Source organism: Phyllobates terribilis, unplaced genomic scaffold (genome assembly GCF_046119375.1).
Source record: "Phyllobates terribilis strain yellow unplaced genomic scaffold, ASM4611937v1 Scaffold_14__1_contigs__length_39327217, whole genome shotgun sequence".
Lineage (NCBI taxonomy): Eukaryota > Metazoa > Chordata > Amphibia > Anura > Dendrobatidae > Phyllobates > Phyllobates terribilis.
This window is the reverse complement of record NW_027362774.1, coordinates 2,812,650-2,830,302: the sequence shown is the minus strand read 5'-3', so window position 1 is coordinate 2,830,302 and position 17,653 is coordinate 2,812,650. Positions and strand designations below refer to the sequence as shown.

At 42.5% G+C, this 17,653-nt stretch overlaps 1 long non-coding RNA gene across 1 annotated transcript; it reads left to right on the top strand.

Moving 5' to 3' along the window:
* The first annotated feature begins 496 nt into the window (after positions 1-496).
* On the top strand, positions 497-15,622 carry LOC141175928 (uncharacterized). The gene is made up of 3 exons (XR_012253069.1): positions 497-1,323; positions 15,239-15,339; positions 15,469-15,622. It is a non-coding gene; the product is annotated as an uncharacterized lncRNA (long non-coding RNA).
* Positions 15,623-17,653: the final 2,031 nt, after the last annotated feature.

Sequence of the window (17,653 nt, the reverse complement as noted above, 5' to 3'; positions counted from 1 at the left end):
CCAGGTGTCTTTCTCCTCGACAAGCTAGGTGGAGTTTGTTCTTCAACCAGTTTAATTTTATTATTTCGTACCGCCCAGGTTCACGTAATGGGAAAGCTGACGCATTATCCCGAATCCATACGGTGGACTCCGTGCCTGGGACCCCGTCTAAGACCATCTTGTCTGATGCCAATTTCGTAGGAGTGCTCCAGGACCGGTACTTGTGGCAGGAGATCAAGCTGGCCTATGACGGTGATGTATTTCTTGCTGCTCCACCTGACAACGTGAATCTTGTCCTTCGGAATGGTGTGTGGCTTAGAGATCGATGTATTTATGTCCCAGAGGCTGTGAGACTTCGAATTCTCAAATTGGTCCACGACTCTGTATTGGCTGGTCATAGGGGGGTACAGAAGACGCAGGAATTTTTAAGTCGCTTTTTTTTGTGGCCTACCTGCTTGAAAGATGTGAATGACTATGTCCGCTCTTGTGAGGTTTGTGCCCGGTACAAAGTTCCTCGCGTTTCACCTACTGGTCTTCTTAAACCACTACCTGTACCGTCTCGCCCTTGGGGGTCTATTTCGATGGACTTTATTGTGGAGTTACCCACCTCTGACGGTAAAAATACTATTTTGGTGGTAGTAGATCGTTTAACGAAGGCGGCTCATTTCATTCCGTGTACCGGTCTTCCCTCAGCTACAGAGACAGTGGATCTGGTTATCCAGAACGTTTTCCGGCTGCATGGGGTACCAGATGAGAGAATTTCTGACTGGGGAATACAATTTACCTCTAGATTTTGGAAAGGATTTTGTTCTGCGCTCCACATTAATGTTTGCTTGTCTTCTGCATACCATCCTCAGACCAACGGGCTGACCGAACGGACAAATCAAACCTTGGAGCAATATCTACGCTGTTACGTCAGTCATTTGCAGGACGATTGGCTGAAGCTACTTCCTTTAGCGGAATTTTCGTACAACAACTCTCAGAGCAGTTCTACGAAGGTAACGCCTTTTTTTGCCAATCTGGGATATCATCCAAATATTTTGCCTAGGTCTCCGGTTGCTATTTTGGTACCGGCGGTTGAAGATAGAGTGGCGGTAGCAACGTAATCTGGAGGTTTTGAAGGATACCCTGACCGTAGCACAGGAGCGTTACAAGAAGTCGGCCGATAGGTTCCGGAAATCGGCACCTATGTATAAGGTAGGAGACGCGGTTTGGTTGTCTACCAAGAATCTAAGATTGGGTGTTCCTTCGCAGAAACTGGGACAGAAATTCATCGGTCCATTCAAGATCACTGGGATTGTGAGCTCTGTTGCCTGTCGGCTGAAGCTACCACGGACTTTAAAGGTACACCCAGTATTTCATGTTTCTTTATTAAAACTGGTCTCTCCTAACACGTTTCAGGGACGCATCGTATCTCCCCCTCCACCAGTGTTGGTTGATGGCGAAGAGCAATTTGTGGTACAGGATATTGTTGATTCGAGACTTCATAGGAACCGGCTTCAGTATCTAGTTAGATGGCAAGGTTACTCTCCCGAAAACGATTCTTGGGAACCAGTAAGTAACATCAATGCTCCCCTGAAGGTCGCTCAGTTTCATCAGAGATACCCGGACAAGCCTGGTCCCGGACCGTCCGGAGACCGTCTTTAGGGGGGGAGTAAGGTCAGTATTCCGGCTTTTCTAGGTAACCTTGTGAATGATTTTTGCCCTTTGTTAAGATGGAGTTTGCTGTTTTTGTATGCCCTACTTCCTGTTCATTTGTGCTGGCTTCCTTGCTGGAGTATTCTGCTTCAGTTTCCCTTCAACCCAGCTGGCTTGTCCTTCTATTACCTCCCAGATCTTTTGTGTATTTACCGGGAGGGTGCATAACCAGGTTTATCTTCAGGTGTTTCTCAGCAGCAGTGAGCTTCTACCTCTGGACATTCTCTGCCTATGTAAGCTACACTCACTGTGTTATCATTAACCTGTTGACTTTGGAATTTAACCCTTGGTTCTCTCTACCTGGTAAGAACCGTGTTTCTGAACTGTGTGTTGCTGTTTAACCCTTCGTTCACTTCCTCCGGTGAGGGCTGTTGGAACTATTACTGGAATAATACTTGTTTCTGGACTTCACCGAATTTATGCCGCAACTGGGATTAACAAGTGAACTTGTTCCTAGACTTCCCTGTGTCTACTGCATACCTGGATCTGACTCTTACTACACCAGCAGTGTTTGAATCAAGCCACGTTACCAGTGTGTCAGACTTACCTTGTGATCACATTTGTGTGAAGACTCCGTCGTAAGAACCTTGCCGACTTTGCTATATAGGTTTCAAGGACTTATATCACTTGACTTGTTTCATTGCATGTTACTACAGGTTATTTGTATATTGTTTTTGGGTGTTTTTGCTGTTGCACAAATACAGTATTTGCACTAAAAGAAACCCATCTCTGATTGTTCATTGCCCCACGCTATCAGAATCCTCGAGTTCCTACAATAGTATTACAGTAGCATTCCCAGGAGATACGTGTGACTGCTACAAGATGGACTGCATGTCCTGGGTGAAGTCTGCCACAAGCCAGAAAAAATGGAGTACCTGCTGAAACATTTGGTGCAGGTGCAGCAGGCACAACCCCAGCAGCACCAGCAATTAATGCAGCAGCAACAAATGGCGCAACAAGAGACAACTAAGCTGCTGATGCAGCAGATTCCGCTCCAGAAACAGCAGCAACAGGATCAGCATTGTCAACAGCAGCAAATCAAGTTACTTGCAGAGACGATCCGTGGCACGGTGATAGTTCCGACGAGGTCAGTGGACGATTTTTCCATCCGGAAGGTGGTAAGGAGAGCCCTGCAGAAAATGACCACGGGGGGGATGACATAGAGGCCTTCTTGATGGTGTTTGAAAGGGTCACTGAGTGGGAGAAACTTCTGCCAGAGCAGTGGGCAGAAGTGCTGGCGCCCTACCTGACGGAGGAGCCCCAGAATACTTATTATGTCTTGGTCTTGCAGGACGCCAAGGAGTATGGCAAACTCAAAACCAAAATTCTGGCGCACTTAGGGGTGACTATGACTGTCAGGGCACAGCGGGTCCCCCGCTGGGCATATTGCCGGGACAAACCCCCTTGGGTTGCCCAGGGTGATCCCCGGAATGCTGATGAACTGATCGGACTGGTCGAGAGATACCGGGGGGTTGAGGGTTCCTTGGGAAGACAGCCCACTCCATACTGGGGGTCCCAACAGGGGGTGGGGCATGCAAGGTCCAAAGGGGGGGCTAATGCCCAAGGTCCCTACAGGTGATATCATTTTCTTGAAGTGCCACGGCCCAGGACATATAGCCGCCTGTTTTCCCCTGACCCCCAAGCAGATTTACTGCAGCCTAGGACACCGCTGTTCATATTATGCGTATACGGCCTGCAGTGTGAACCGTCCACCCAGCGAGGGGCCTCAAACATGTCCCATGAAGTAAATGGTTGGCAGGTAGGCAGGTAACGGAACTACTAGACTCCGGGAGTCTGGTGACCCTTGTGAGGGCCACACTTCCTCTCCAACTGATCCCAGGAAAAAAGGTTGGCATACGATGCATTCATGGTGATGCTAAAGAGTACCCTATGGCCAGAGTGGACATTGAAATGGCCCACGGTTCTGAGCCCCACGAGGTCGGCGTCATCCAGAACTTGTTGCACCCTGTTATTATAGGCCAGGACTTTTGCTTGTTTTGGGATCTGTGGAGGAAGGGTTCGCTGCCTCGGATAAGAAACCAGTTAATCCTGAAGGGGTATCACCACTCCCAGAGTCAGACGGGTTTCCCTCTTGAGTTCTTGTGGGGGATGAGGAGGTAGTGTCCCCTGAGTCTGACATTGCCGAGTTAGGGGTGACCAGCAAGAATTTTGGGTCTGCCCAAAATATGGACCTAACTCTGAGGGATACCTTTAACAATATCACGGTCTTAAATGGGATTGCACAGGAGCCGGGAGCTGACACAAGATTTCCCTATTTTATGTTGAGTGGGGATTTGTTCCGTGTTACGAAAGTGAGGGAGTCGCTTGTGGAACAGTTATTGGTGCCAGTGCCCTATAGACAGAGGGTGTTGGACATGGCCCATTCATATGTCTTGGGAGGACATCTGGGAGTGGAAAAAACACAGGAATGGATCGTGCAGATGTTCTATTGGCCTAGATGTCACCAGGAAATATTAAAGTTTTGCAGGTCCTGCCCTACATACCAGTTAACCGCCCCACCTCTCACTTTTGAAGTACCCTCATGCCATTGCCCATCATTAAAGTGCCGTTCAAGAGACTTGCTATGGACTTGGTCGGTCCCCTGGTTAAATCTGCTCATGAGCATCAATATATATTGGTGATCTTGGACTATGCCAACCGCTATCCTGAAGCGATCCCTCTGAGAAACTCCTCCTCTAAGAGTATAGCTCGCGAATTGGTCCATGTTTTTTCCTGGACAGGATTACGAAGGGAGATCCTGACCGACCAGGGAAGACCCTTTATGAGTAAGGTGATGAGGGAATTGTGTAGGGTCCTGCAAATCTCCCAACTGAGAACATCAGCATACCATCCTCAGACAGATGCCCTCCACAAACTTTGAGGAATGTCATAGAAAAGGATGGCAGAGGCTGGGATTGTCTCCTGCCGTATCTGTTATTCTCTATCCGAGAGGTTCCACAGGCCTTTACTGGGTTCTTGCCATTTGAGCTCCTGTATGGCTGGCATCCTCAGCGTTTCCTGGATGTAGCGAAGGAAACCTGGGAAGCCAAAGTCACGCCCCACAGGAGCGTCATGAAGCACGACGCCCTGATGCAGGATAGGATTGCAAAGGTGATACCCACCCTGAAAGAACATCTCCAAGCAGAAAAGGCACAGGCCAGGGTCTACAACCAGTCAGCCAAAGTATGGCAATTCAATCCTGGTCCTCGTACTGATTCCTACCGTGCAAAGTAAGTTCTTGGCCAAGTGGCAAGGGCTGTATGTGGTGGTGGAAAAGGTTGGTGAAGTGAATAAGGTTCATCAACCAGGACGACGTAAGCCATACCAGATCTATCACATCAATCTCATCAAGCCGTGGCAAGATAGAGAGGCTGTTGAAGCTCCATGCTTACTGGTCAAACCAGAAGGCGGGGTTGGAAGAGCCGCAATAGTGGATACTCTGACGAAGGCCCACAGTACAATGTCGGGAATTGCTGCAGAAGAACAGGGATCTATTATCGGAATTGCCGGGGTGCACAAAGGTCATACAACACGAGGTTCTGACAGAGCCACATGTGCGGGTGCACTTGAAGCCCTATTGAATTCCTATGGCCTGACGAGAGTTGATCTCCAAAGAAGTGAGTCATATGCTGAAACTTGTGTCATTGAGGAGTCTAAGAGCGGTTGGTCGAGCTCGATTGTCCTGTCCCAGAATCCAATGGTGAATGGAGATTCTGTAATGACTATCGGAAGTTGATTGAGGTCTCCAAATTCGACGCATATCCAATGCCACGTGTCGATGAGCTGATCGAGAGGCTTGGGCCAGCAAGGTACATAACCACCTTGGATTTGACGAAAGAGATATTGGCAGAACCCCATGTCACATTGAGCCAAGGAGAAGACTGCGTTTTCTACGCCGGACGGATGCTTCCAATATATCTGGATGCCCTTTGGACTGCAGGGAACCCCTGCCACCTTCCAGAGAGCCATGGATCGAATCCTTGCGCCCCATAAGAAATACGCCGTGGCATACCTGTACAATATTGTAATCTTCAGCCCATACTGGGAAAGTCATCTGGAAAAGGTCCAGGCGGTGTTTGATGCTCTAAAGAAGGCGGGGTTTTCAATAAATCCAAAAAAATTTGTCATGGGGAAAGAATAAGCCAAATACCTTGGTAATGTAGTAGGGAGAGGCGAGATCAAACCCCAAATCAGAAAAGTGGAAGCAATCTAAACTTGGTCGAGACCACTGTCGAAGAAGCAAGTTAGAGCCTTTCTGGGAATCATGGGATACTACAGGAGGTTCATCCCAAACTTCGCCATGATGGCTGCACCCCTGACTGACCTCCTTAAGGGGCAAAATTAGCCATGGCCAAGTGGACTGCAGAGGAGGAGACAGCCTTTCAACAAATGAAAGTGGCTCTGTGTAGGCAACCGGTTCTAGTTGCCCCCGACTTCAAGAAAGAGTTTGTACTCCAGACAGATGCCTCAGATGTTGGTTTAGGAGCAGTCCTTTCCCAGGAGATACACGGGGATCAGCACCCTGTTATCTACTGAGTAGGAAGCTGTCCTTATGCAAGAAAAATTATTCTGTCATTGAGAAGGCGTGCTTGGCCATAAAGTGGGCAGTGGACACATTACGGTACTATCTGTTAGGTCAAAAGTTTAGATTGGTATCCGACCATGGACCATGGATCGACCACTCAGATGGATGAGTGAAAAACAGGGAAAAATGCCAGGGTCACTCTCTGGTTCTTAGCCCTACAAGATTTCAACTTCCATGTAGAATATAGAGCAGGGAAGTTACATGGTAATGCCGATGTCCTGTCGAGAATCCCCTGTCTAGTAGTAGAATCTGCCAAGCCCCACTGCTCTACGCAGAGAGGGGATGTATGTAAGGTGGCTAACGGACACATAGTTGATGGGAAGTATGTATCACAGAGATGGCTGTGATGTAACCCGGAATGTTGCTCTAGTGCACGTAAACACAAAGAGGACTGTTTGCTGCTCCTGGGGCTGGGTTACGGGTAGTTGGACAGATGGGCGGGTCTAGCTACCCACATACCTCACCTCTGGGTGTGGTTAATATATAAAATGGAGGCCGTTTCTTGGCACATGGTCTGCGTGTTTGGAGGAAGAAGGCCTCCTGTGTGTTATGGTCTCCCGACTGAGCCAGTGAACAGGATGTTATCCAGCCTGTGTGCCCATGGGACTGACTAACCAGAGACTTTGCCTTATGGACTCTTTACTTTGTTTTTGCCTGAACTCAAGGCTGTTTGTATTCCCTCTGCTTTTGCCTGGTTTATGAAGTAATAAACAACATGGACATTTAAGGACATATTTAAAGGAACATGCTTCCTGTTTGCCTCCCGTCGCACTTAGGTGAGTAGAAACCCCACTATCTCTATCTCTATCTCTATATCTCTATCTATCTCTATCTATCTATCTCTATCTATCTCTATCTATCTCTATCTATCTCTATCTATCTCTATCTCTCTCTATCTCTCTCTATCTCTCTCTATCTAAAAGTTTGGACACACCTTATCATTTAAAGATTTTTCTGTATTTTCATGACTATGAAAATTGTACATTCACACTGAAGGCATCAAAACTATGAATTAACACATGTGGAATTATATACTTAACAAAAAAGTGTGAAACAACTGAAAATATGTCTTATATTCTAGGTTCTTCAAAGTAGCCACCTTTTGCTTTGATGACTGCTTTGCACACTCTTGGCATTCTCTTGATGAGCTTCAAGAAGTAGTCACCGGAAATGGTTCTAAATTCACAGGTGTGCCCTCTCAGGTTTAATAAGTGGGATTTCTTGCCTTATAAATGGAGTTGGGACCATCAGTTGTGTTGAGCAGAAGTCAGGTGGATACACAACTGATAGTCCTACTGAATAGACTGTTAGAATTTGTATTATGGCAAGAAAAAAGCAGCTAAGTAAAGAAAACGAGTGGCCGTCATTACTTTAAGAAATGAAGGTCAGTCAGTCCGAAAAATTGGGCAAACTTTGAAAGTGTCCCCATGTGCAGTTGCAAAAACCATCAAGCGCTACAAAGAAACTGGCTCACATGAGGACCGCCCCAGGAAAGGAAGACCAAGAGTCACCTCTGCTTCTGAGGATAAGTTTATCCGAGTCACCAGCCTCAGAAATCGCAGGTTAACAGCAGCTCAGATTAGAGACCAGGTCAATGCCACACAGAGTTCTAGCAGCAGACACATCTCTACAACAACTGTTAAGAGGAGACTTTGTGCAGCAGGCCTTCATGGTAAAATAGCTGCTAAGAAACCACTGCTAAGGACAGGCAACAAGCAGAAGAGACTTGTTTGGGCTAAAGAACACAAGGAATGGACATTAGACCAGTGGAAATCTGTTCTTTGGTCTGATGAGTCCAAATTTGACATCTTTGGTTCCAACCACCGTGTCTTTGAGCGACGCAGAAAAGGTGAACGGATGGACTCTACATGCCTGGTTCCCACCGTGAAGCATGGAGGAGGAGGTGTGATGGTGTGGGGGTGCTTTGCTGGTGACACTGTTGGGGATTTATTCATAATTGAAGGCATACTGAACCAGCATGGCTACCACAGCATCTTGCAGCAGCATGCTATTCCATCCGGTTTGCGTTTAGTTGGACCATCATTTATTTTTCAACAGGACAATGACCCCAAACACACCTCCAGGCTGTGTAAGGGCTATTTGACCAAGATAGAGAGTGATGGGGGGGCTACACCAGATGACCTGGCCTCCTCAGTCACCAGACCTGAACCCAATCGAGATGGTTTGGGGTGAGCTGGACCGCAGAGTGAAGGCAAAAGGGCCAACAAGTGCTAAGCATCTCTGGGAACTCCTTCAAGATTGTTGGAAGTCCATTTCCGGTGATTACCACTTGAAGCTCATCAAGAGAATGCCAAGAGTGTGCAAAGCAGTCACCAAAGCAAAAGGTGGTACTTTGAAGAACCTAGAATATAAGACATATTTTCAGTTGTTTCACACTTTTTTGTTAAGTATATAATTCCACATGTGTTAATTCATAGTTTTGATGCCTTCAGTGTGAATGTACAATTTTCATAGTCATGAAAATACAGAAAAATCTTTAAATGATAAGGTGTGTCCAAACTTTTGGTCTGTACTGTATATATATATAATATAATATAATATATATATATAATATAATATAATATATATATATATATATATATATATATATATATATATATATATATATATATATTTATATTTATATATTATTTTTTTTTTTTTACTTAGTTCCACTATGGGACTTTAACGTTCCAAAAACTGCAGGATCACTGCTATACCTTATAACCTGTCAGCCCTGCAGAGAATAGATAGATAATAGTTTGATCATACACTACTGTATTATAGTAGCTTTATTCTTGTACATAGGGGGCAGTATTATAGTAGTTATATTCTTGTATATAGGAGCAGTATTATAGTAGTTATATTCTTGTACATAGGGGGCAGTATTATAGTAGTTATATTCTTGTGCATAGGGGGCAGTATTATAGTAGTTATATTCTTGTACATAGGGAGCAGTATTATAGTAGATATATTCTTGTACATACGGGCAGTATTATAGTAGTTATATTCTTGTACATAGGGGGCAGTATTATAGTAGTTATATTCTTGTACATAGGGGTAGTATTATAGTAGTTATATTCTTGTACATAGGGTCAGTATTATAGTAGTTATATTCTTGTACATAGGAGCAGTATTATAGTAGTTATATTCTTGTACATAGGGGCAGTATTATAGTAGTTATATTCTTGTAAATAGGGGGCAGTATTATAGCAGTTATATTCTTGTACATAGGGGGCAGTATTATAGTAGTTATATTCTTGTACATACGGGCAGTATTACAGTAGTTATATTCTTGTACATAGGGACAGTATTATTGTAGTTATATTCTTGTACATGGGGGGCAGTATTATTGTAGTTATATTCTTGTACATAGGAGCAGTATTATAGTAGTTATATTCTTGTACATAGGAGCAGTATTATAGTAGCTATATTCTTGTACATAGGAGCAGTATTATAGTAGTTATATTCTTGTACATAGGAGCAGTATTATAGTAGTTATATTCTTGTACATAGGAGCAGTATTATAGTAGTTATATTCTTGTACATAGGGAGCAGTATTATAGTAGTTATATTCTTGTACATAGGAGCAGTATTATAGTAGTTATATTCTTGTACATAGGGGGCAGTATTATAGTAGTTATATTCTTGTACACTACCGTTCAAAAGTTTGGGGTCACTCAGACAATTTTGTGTTTTCCATGAAAACTCGTACTTTTATTTATCAAATGAGTTGCAAAATGATTAGAAAATATCGTCCAGACATTGAGAAGGTTAGAAATAATGATTTTTATTTGAAAGAATAATTTTCTCCTTCATACTTTGCTTTGGTCACAGAATGCTCCTTTGCAGCAATTCCAGCATTGCAGACCTTTGGATTCTAGCTGTTAATTTGCTGAGGTAATCTTGAGACATTTCCCCCCATGCTTCCTGAAGCCCCTTACACAAGTTGGATTGGCTTGATGGGCACTTTTTGAGTACCATACGGTCAAGCTGCTCCCACAACTGCTCAATGGGGTTGAGATCTGGTGACTGCGCTGGCCACTCCATTACAGATAGAATACCAGCTGCCGGCTTCTTCCTTAAATAGTTCATGTATAATTTGGAGGTGTGCTTTGGGTCATTGTCCTGTTGTAGGATGAAATTGGCTCCCATCAAGCGTTGTCCGCAGGGTATGGCATGGCAAAATGGAGTGATAGCCTTCCTTATTCAAAATCCCATTTACCTTGTACAAATCTCCCACTTTACCAGCACCAAAGCAACCCCAGACCATCACATTACCGCCACCATGCTTGACAGATGGCGTCAGGCACTCTTCCAGCATCTTTTCAGTTGTTCTGCGTCTCACTAATATTCTTCTGTGTGATCCAAACACCTCAAACTTTGATTCGTCTGTCCATAAAACTTTTTTCCACTCTTCGTCTGTCCAATGTCTGTGTTATTTTGCCCATTTTAATCTTTTCCTTTTATTAGCCAGTCTTGGATATGGCTTTTTCTTTGCCACTTTGCCCTGAAGGCCAGCATCCCGGAGTAGCCGCTTCGCTGTAGACGTTGACACTGGCGTTTTGCGTGTACTATTTAATGAAGCTGCCAGTTGAGGAGCTGTGAGGTGTCGATTTCTCACACTAGAGACTCTAATGTCCTTGTCTTGTTGCTCAGTTGTGCAGCGAGGCCTCCCACTTCTCTTTCTACTCTGGTTAGAGCCTCTTTGTGCTCTCCTCTGAAGGGAGTAGTACACACCGTTGTAGGAAATCTTCAGTTTCTTGGCAATTTCTCGCATGGAATAGCCTTCATTTCTAAGAACAAGAATAGACTGTCGAGTTTCACGTGAAAGTTCTATTTTTCTGGCTATTTTGAGAGTTTCATAAAACAAACAAATGTAATGCTCCAGATTCTCAACTAGCTCAAAGGAAGGTCAATTGTGTAGCTTCTCAAATCAGCCAAACCATTTTCAGCTGGGCTAACATACTTGTGCAAGGGTTTTCTAGGGTTTTCTAAACATCCATTAGCCTTCTTACACAGTTAGCAAACACAATGTACCATTAAAACACTGGAGTGGTGGTTGTTGGAAATGGGCCTCTATACACCTATGTAGATATTGCAATACAAACATGATGTCTGCAGCTAGAATAGTCATTTACCATATTAACAATGTATAGAGAGGATTTCTGATTCATTTAATGTTAGTTTCATTGAAAAAAAATGCTTTTCTTCCAAAAATAATGAAATTTCTAAATGACCCCAAACTTTTGAACGGTAGTGTACATAGAGGGCAGTATTATAGTAGTTATATTCTCGTACATAGGAGCAGTATTATAGTAGTTATATTCTTGTACATAGAGGGCAGTATTATAGTAGTTATTTTCTTGTACATAGAGGGCAGTATTATAGTAGTTATATTCTCGTACATAGGAGCAGTATTATAGTAGTTATATTCTTGTACATAGAGGGCAGTATTATAGTAGTTATTTTCTTGTACATAGGGGGCAGTATTATAGTAGTTATATTCTTGTACATAAGTGCAGTATTATAGTAGTTGTATTCTTGTGCATAGGGGGCAGTATTATAGTAGTTATTTTCTTGTACATAGGAGGCAGTATTATAGTAGTTATATTCTTGTACATAGGGGGCAGTATTATAGTAGTTATATTCTTGTAGATAGGGGGCAGTATTATAGTAGTTATATTCTTGTACATAGGGGGCAGTATTATAGTAGTTAAATTCTTGTACATAGGGGCTGTATTATAGTAGTTGTATTCTTGTGCATAGGGGGCAGTATTATAGTAGTTATATTCTTGGACATAGGGGGCAGTATTATAGTAGTTGTATTCTTGTGCATAGAGGGCAGTATTATAGTAGCTATATTCTTGTACACAGGGGGGCAGTATTATAGTAGTTATATTCTTGTACATAGGGGCAGTATTATAGTAGTTATATTCTTGTATATAGGAGCAGTATTATAGTAGTTGTATTCTTGTGCATAGGGGGGCAGTATTATAGTAGTTATATTCTTGGACATAGGGGGCAGTATCATAGTAGTTGTATTCTTGTGCATAGGGAGCAGTATTATAGTAGTTATTTTCTTGTATATAGGGGCAGTATTATAGTAGTTATATTCTTGTACAAAGGAGCAGTATTATAGTAGTTATTTTCTTGTATATAGAGGGCAGTATTATAGTAGTCATATTCTTGTAGGTAGGGGGCAGTATTATAGTAGTTATATTCTTGTAGGTAGGGGGCAGTATTATAGTAGTTATATTTTTGTACCTAAATAAATGGAGAGATTTTGGAAACTTTTAGCTTGAAACTTTCACGTTCCAAAAAGGAATGAATATTTTAATAAATAAACCTGGTAATCAGACCGTGTTCCCAGAGCTCATCCTCATTTATTAAGGGATTTACATATTTTGGCATTAGTACTTATTGTAATAGTGCTGAGATACTTTGAGGGATGTCAGAGGTTTATACGTAGCGGTTAATTCCGCAGGTGTCTCTATTAGCAATTCATGAGATGTCACGGGTAATTACTCGGCAGTCGTACTGTTGCTAGGGGTATATTTATCATGCAAAATAGCGGTTGCTGTATTTACCAACATGGATGAGGGTCCCAGGACAGACGCTGGAGCCCCTCGCTGAGATCTGACTTTATTGCAGAAAAGAATCGGAGGGATTTACAACGTATGAAAAATCATTTCTCTTCCCCCCTCCAGAGAGCGGACATTTTTTGGCCTTATAGATCGGGCAGAGTTCTCAGGAATATTACGTTTTTCATAACCTCAGACCACCAGGGATCATGATATTAATTGTATTTCTCTTCAGCCCCTTTGGGATATTGACGTAAACTCTTTTCCTACATTAGACCACCAGGAATACAGATACAGACCCCACTCATTGCCCAAAACCAGAGCAGACATCAACCCCTTTATTGCCCTAGACCACCAGGAAAGCTGGTATTAACTGTTTCTGTGCTGAAGACCACTACTAATACCATGTTCCTTACCCTAGACCACCAGGGATCCTGATATTTACCCTTTATCTGCCTTATATCAATCTCTTGTCTGCCCTAGAACACCAGGACATTAACCTCTTACCGCTATAGAGCGAGGTGTGCAGGTATTTACTCCTCTGCCCTGGACTACCAAGGGGGTTGGTAATTCCCATATTCTCTGCCCTAGAACAGCGAGGTGCTGAAGGTTAACCTCTTCACTACTCTAGACCACCAGGGGTGCAGGAATTACAGGGGCTGTCCAACTTTGAGGAGTGCAGGAGGAGGAGGTGAGCTGTGACATCAACTATTGTGAATGCTGGATCCTGTGTTATCTACTGTATATAGAGGTGCTATCAGTCATTGTACAGGAGGAGGTGAGCTGTGACATCCCCTATTGTGAATGGTGGATCCTGTGTTATCTACTGTATATAGAGGTGCTATCAGTCATTGTACAGGAGGGGGAGGAGGTGAGCTGTGACATCACCTATTGTGAATGGTGGATACTGTGTTATCTAGAGTATATAGAGTTATCAGTCATTGTACAGGAGGAGGAGGTGAGCTGTGACATCACCTATTGTGAATGGTGGATCCCTTGTTATCTACTGTATATAGAGTTATCAGTCATTGTACAAGAGGAGGAGGTGAGCTGTGACATCACCTATTGTGAATGGTGGATCCTGTGTTATCTACTGTATATAGAGGTGTTATCAGTCATTGTACAGGAGGAGGAGGTGAGCTGTGACATCAGCTATTGTGAATGGTGGATCCTGTGTTATCTACTGTATATAGAGGTGTTATCAGTCATTGTACAGAAGGAGGAGGAGGTGAGCTGTGATATCACCTATTGTGAATGGTGGATCCTGTGTTATCTACTGTATATAGAGGTGTTATCAGTCATTGTACAGGAGGAGGAGGAGGTGAGCTGTGACATCACCTATTGTGAATGGTGGATCCTGTGTTATCTACTGTATATAGAGGTGTTATCAGTCATTGTACCGGAGGAGGATGACGTGAGCTGTGACATCACCTATTGTGAATGGTGGATCCTGTGTTATCTACTGTATATAGAGGTGTTATCAGTCATTGTACAGGAGGAGGAGGAGGTGAGCTGTGACATCACCTATTGTGAATGGTGGATCCTGTGTTATCAGTCATTGTACAGGAGGAGGATGACGTGAGCTGTGACATCAGCTATTGTGAATGGTGAATCCTGTTATCTACTGTATATAGAGGTGTTATCAGTCATTGTACAGGAGGAGGAGGTGAGCTGCGATATCGCCTATGGTGAATGGTGGATCCTGTGTTATCTACTGTATATAGAGGTGTTATCAGTCATTGTATAGGAGGAGGAGGAGGTGAGCTGTGACATCACCTATTATGAATGGTGGATCCTGTGTATAGATATGTTGCCTGTGATTTTATACCTGCCTCTGATGATAAGGAGCCTGCTGAAAACTCTTGCTGGAAGGACTGGGAGTATAACACTAAAAAAGCTCCAGTGGGAAAAATTGCACGTTTACTCATTTTGTTTTTCATAAACTTTTGATATATAAATAAACATTTCCAAACTGAAGAAAAACAAAACAAATAAATGTTCACGTCTTATTCCATCCTCTATCGTGTGTTCTCCATTATCCATCCTGGCTAATTAGACTTAATGAATGATCTGTCGTTATAGGGTGAGAATTATCTGGAATCAGCACCCAGGTCTCTTTACTCCACTCATCTGCTTAAAAAAAGGAACATTACTTGTGTCCAAGATTAGACTGAAATGAAGAAGACTAAAACAAATCTCGATGTCTTTACAGTCAGGAGTAGAAATAGTTTTACACCTTTTTTTTTTTTAAGCTGAAATTAGTTTTATGGTCAGAAAAATATTGACTTTCTGCGTATGTTCTCGTCGGGCTGTCACATTCGCTCCGGATTTCTCCCGGAATCCCCGCACTTCTCCTGCTACAATTACCGCTCTCGTCCTTCTCGCCACTCAGGGACGTCGTTCTTCAAGGGTTCGAGCCGATCAAGCAGAAGCCGATTCACCTGCAACATCAACGTCTAATTTGTGACTGTAGAGTCAACACTCGTCCCGGCGGTGAGTCAGATGCCGCCTCTGCTTAACCACAGTCATTGTCGCACTACAGTGTTATTTGCTGTCACCTACGGAAAATTGTTCGTGGCAGATGGTGAATTTTATTACATATTTCTTTTTTTTTTTTTTCAGGTGCATTATACGGAAAAAAAAGTGTCTAAAAAATACAGAGAAAATGTCCTTAAAGGGAATGTGTGACCAGAAAATTACATTTTGTTTAACCGCTTAATTCCATTCACCTCCGGGCGATTTTCAGTTTTTCTTTTTTTCCTCCCCTTCTACCAAGAGCCAAAACTTGTATTTATTTATTTTTTTTCTATCCACATTTTTTGTATTTTTTGAAATGACGCCATTAATTTTATCATGTGATACACTGGAAAGAAGGGATTTTTTTTTTAAGTGGATTGAAATTGCAAAAAAAAAAATAAAAAGTGCAATTTCACAATGTTTTTTTGGGTCTTTTATTTACCATGTTCAATATATGTTAAAATTGACATGGTGGTATGATTCTCCAGGTCAGTACGAGTACGCAGATACCAAACATGTATAGTTTTGTTTTATTTAAGTGATGTAAAAACATTCAGAGATTTGTAAAAAAAAATGTTGCTTTTGTCGCCATTTTTCTAGACGCGGAACATTCTCATTTTTTGGGATCTAGGGCTGAGTGACGGCTTTTTTTGCGCCTTGAGCTGAAGTTTTTACTGTTACCATGATGTTCTGGTCATCTCTTATTGCATTTTATTTTAAGCATAATTCTGGCGAATTTATTTTTTTCTCTTTACGCCATTTACCAATCGGATTAATTTATTTTATATTTTGATAGATCAGACTTTTACGAATGGAGTGATACCAAATATGTATTTTTCTAATTTTAATTATTTTGTTTTTAATCAGGCAAAAGAATTTGAAAATTTTTTATTTTATTTTCTGCATATTTTAAAAAACTTTTTTTTACTGTATTTTATAGTACCCTTTTTGCACCATTTCATCCCACTTGGAATTTTTTTCCTGTTTTTCACTACATGGTAAAATGAATAGTGTCGTTCAAAACTATAACTCATCCCACAGAAATCAGCCCTTGTATGGTTAAAAAAAAGAATTACTATATTGCTAAACTGTGAACTGTGACGTTCTATCACTTTCCAGATTCACTTCAAAGCTGCATTCCCTGCCTCGGCTTTTATACAGGCTACAGTAGTCTCTACTCATTGGCTTTGCTATACCAGGTGATGTGATATCTGCAGGGGTAGCCATTGTGGTCGCGTCTGATATCTTGTGAGCCTTCACTGGGCGTTTTTTAAAAAAAAAAAAATTTTCTGGAATCAAATTGCAAATTATTTGAATTGCCTGAGTGCATTTCCTAAATTGTACACAAATTTGATTTGTATTGATGACACTTTCCCTTTAAGATCAAACAGATCTGTATCAGGATCCTTACCTAGCATATATCAAGGCCTGGGTGGAACTGTTACTTCTGCACCCCCTTAGTGCTATGCCCCCCCGTCACCGAGTCCTAACCTTTCATGATGTCTCCTGCAGACGTTGGGTGACAATCACTTATTGTAGCCACCAAACCCAGAATGATCTGTAGATATTTCCTAATTTTTACTAATCGGCTGAAGATCTTCTTGAAAATAGTCTTAGATGACACCAATCAGTGTGGTTTCCACCAAGATAGGTAGATCCCAAACGTCAATATCTTCACTCTTCTTACCTACAGATCTTCTTTTCGTGAAGATGTCCTACCCTTCTTCAATGTACATGGCGGTCAATGCATGGATAACTGTCTCCCCAATGAGCCTTGTCCTGGCACCTGTGACCATAAGATCCCAATGATCCAACAAACAGATCATACCAAGGCCACGTACAGGGTGACATCCAATGGGCATTTTCCAACTCAACGTTCTCCAACCAGTGGTTCTCCAGCTTATATTTTTTTTTGCCAAAGTCTAAGAGCCTTTGGTTGGAGATCACTGGTCTACCTGTTGGGAATATTCTTCACTCCCAGTTGACTGATATCTCAGGGCATATTGACAGAAGTATTTTCTCAATGGTTTGGAGAACAAGAGCTATGAGTATGGCAATGGCTTGGTCGGCCACTTGTATTGCTGCAATGGACCTTCTTGTCTCATCTCCATTTTGCATCCCCAATTTATGGGCCACCTTCTTGGCCTGATTACTTTTTTTTTGGACTGAATGGCTCCGACTTTTTTGATGGACCTTCGATGCCTTAGTCTCCTTTTAATGTGAAGCCATCAAAGCCTTACATTTTGTAAACAGGTCCACATCACTGTCCACATTTCGAAGACATAGCCCA